This window comes from Myotis davidii, unplaced genomic scaffold (assembly GCF_000327345.1).
Source record: "Myotis davidii unplaced genomic scaffold, ASM32734v1 scaffold18, whole genome shotgun sequence".
Lineage (NCBI taxonomy): Eukaryota > Metazoa > Chordata > Mammalia > Chiroptera > Vespertilionidae > Myotis > Myotis davidii.
The window spans coordinates 6,275,284-6,278,746 of NW_006292696.1; positions in this window are offsets into that span (position 1 = coordinate 6,275,284).

A 3,463-nucleotide genomic window follows, 5' to 3' on the forward strand; every position below is an offset into this window, starting at 1 on the left:
ATAAATAAATAAATAAATAAATAAATAAAGTATATAATCCCCACTTCACAGATGAAGAGAGGCTGAGCAAAGGAATGTGTTGGCTCTAAAGTCACACAGCCTCCAAATAAGCCTAAATATGCAGGTCTTCCTCACTGATGTTGCCCAGGAGAAGCTGAAACAACTGAGATGTATAAGCCATGAACCCATTTATATGAGACTCTATCTCCCAAGAAATTCAAAGCACTCCAGTTTTGTGAATTTTCCCAAATTTTTTAAATAGATTTTTAAATTATAATTGACACAAAAGATTATTTATATTCATTTCAGGTATACAACAGAGTGACTAGGCATACAAACCTTACAAAGTTATCCCCATGATAAGTCTAGGACCCGTGTGACACCATACACAATTATTCCAATTTTTTAAAAAATATATTTTATTGATTTTTTTACAGAGAGGAAGGGAGAGGGATAGAGAGTTAGAAACATCGATGAGAGAGAAACATCCATCAATCAGCTGCCTCCTGCACACCCCCTACTGGGGATGTGCCCGCAATCAAGGTACATGCCCTTGACTAGAATCGAACCTGGGACCCTTCAGTCCGCAGGCTGACGCTCTATCCACTGAGCCAATAACCGGTTAGGGCTATTCCAATATTATTGACCACATTCCCTCTGCTATACATCACATCCCTGTTACTTATTTTATAACTGGCAGGTTGTACTTTTTCATTCCTTTCATCTTTTACACCCCCCACCACCTCTAGCCCCATCAGGTACATATTAATTTGTTCTCTGTATGTATGAGCTTGTTTCCATTTAGTTTCCACATATAACTGAAAACTGATGGTCTTTTTCTTTCTCTGTCTGCCTTTTGTAACTTAGCATGCTATCCTCTAGATCCATTTTGTCACAAAAGGCAAGATTTCATTCTTTTTATGGCTGCGTAATATTCCTTTGTACATATGTAGCTCATGCTCTTTATCCATTCATCTACTGACAGATGCCTAGGTTGCTGCTTATTCTGTTTGGAAGGGCATTTGGGAGAGATTGCAGGGAATACCAGAAGCAGGCCATCACTCCTGCAGAACTTGAGGGCTTTTCGGAGATACTATGTGGGCTCTTGTGAAGGGTCTGGAGCTGCTGGAAAAGGCTCCCCCAAGGTGAGCTGGTTGGGTGGGGCAGGATCTCAGGGAAAAGCCAGAGCAGATCAGGCAGTGTAGGCCAAGTTAATGCAGAGAGAGAGAGATTTTGTGCCTGCCTGCTCAGGGCCAGCTGGATGGGAGAAATCAACAAAGGGACAGTAGCACCCAGCAGAGCTTCTGTCCCCTGAGAGAGTTCCTACCAATCCCTGCCCCTCCCAAACCACATATCCACCCTCTTACCTGTCGCTTTGAGGCACCTTCTTTACACCTTCAGTTAGAGAAATTCTGCTCAGCTAGTCTTCAGGTGGTTCTCTGTGAAGGGTGTTCTATAACTCAGTTTTAATTCTGATGTGCTCCTGGGAGAAGGCGGGTTCAAGATTTACCTCCTTGGCCACCATGACTCCACCCCTCACCTTCCCCACCCCCCACACCCCACCCAGTCTTTTCCCTAATTTCTATTGGCTTAAACATTGTTGTCCTAATGTGCAAGCAACTAAATTCGATTTTCTCTTCCGCATAAATTTCCAGAGGATTCCTTTCTAGCTCCTCTGACATTTTGTCACCAATCCTTCCCTCAAGGGTTTTTATAGATAAAGACAACTTTCTTCCAGCATTCCATTCTTTATCTCTTTGCCACACCTTGACCTCAGACCTTTGGAAAGTATCTTTGAAAGTCAGACTTCTCCAGTCTGCCACAATCTCCTTACTAAATGTATCTACTTCCTAACTTAAATAGATTATAAGGAGATATTAATGGACTGGAACAACATTTGTTCTCTGCTAGGCTGTCTTTAAGATTCAGCACAGAGCTTGATTTTGGGTCAGACTCTGGAGCTGAAGTGCCATGCAAATTTTGAGACTGTTTATATCTGAAGGGATCTTAAACTACTGGGGCCAACTGCTCAACTGATAATGAATAAACTGAGGGCCAAAAAGAGGACTAGAGGACGGGACCCACAGAAGACACGCTGTGGGGCCAACACAGAAGAGAAAGCCTAGAGTGCCTGCTCCTACTCAACTATTCTTGTCACTCGACACACATTTTTTCACCAAATATTCATTGAGCACCTAATGCTAAGCAGTGGGGCATCTGATGGAAAGAAAAAGAAAAAAGCAAACCTTTTTACCCTCAAAAGTTTAGGTAAACAAGCTGCCGCCTTTAATAAAATAATGAAGTAGATCCCTGGCTGGCATGGCTTAGTAGTTTGATCGTTGGCCTGCACACTGATGGGTCTCGGGTTCAATCCCTGGTCAAGGGCATGTACCTGAATTTCAGATTCAATCCTGGCGCCGGCCTGGTCAGGGTATATGCGGGAGGAAACCAGTTAATGTGTCTCTCTCACATTAAAGTAAGTTTCTCTCTCTCTCTCTCTCTCTCTCTCTCTCTCTCTCTCTCTCTCTCTCTCTCTTTCTCTCTCTCTCTCCCTTTCCCTGTTTTATTTTGTTGTTGTTGTTGGGGTTTTTTTTTGGGGGGGGGGGCTCTGAAACCTAGGTATCCCTCCATTCATTAATCACTATGCCCACCCCTTCCACTCTCTCTAAAAATCAATGGGAGGAAAAATATCCTCAGATGAGGATTATTAAAAAATAAAAAAGGAAGTAGAGCTACACTGTGCCCCAATATAATTGATATAAATCTTTCCGATGTTAATAGCATGTCCATGGACACTCCGGGTTTTGAACTTGTGTATGACAAAAAATGTCAGAAAACCGGGAGGGACAGCTGGGCTCCTCTCACAGCCCTAGGGCAGTCCCTGTGCACCGTAGAACGTTTTCTAAGAAATCATGATAGTAACATGACTTTTCCTTCCTAAAACCAAAACAATGGGTGTTGTCTCCTTAGAAACATTGACAACATCGCATATTTGCTCTTGGATGAATACTTTCACTTGCAACCAGTGTGCCTTATTGTATGATCATATGATTATGAGACATTTCCCCCACATTCAATTTTGGAAAGATGGCTGGGTCAAAGAGACTTAATAGCATTGGTATTTTGCTATTTATTATTATACAAAATGCTGTAAAATATTTTCTGAAGGTGACCCAAACATAAAATAAGCATTTTTAAATTTATTATGTGTTGGTATCTTTATTCTTTGGTTAATGCTCACCCCAGGATATTTTTCCATTGATTTTATTTTTTTTATATTTTTTAGAGAGCATGGAAGAAAGGAGGAGAGACATAGAGAAACATTAATGTGAGAGAGATGTGAGAGAGACACATTGATTGGTTGCCTCTCACATGCGCCCCATCTGTCCGGGGCTGGGATTGAGCCTGCAACTGAAGTACCGTATTTGCCGGCGTATAAGACGACTGGGCGTATAAGACGAGA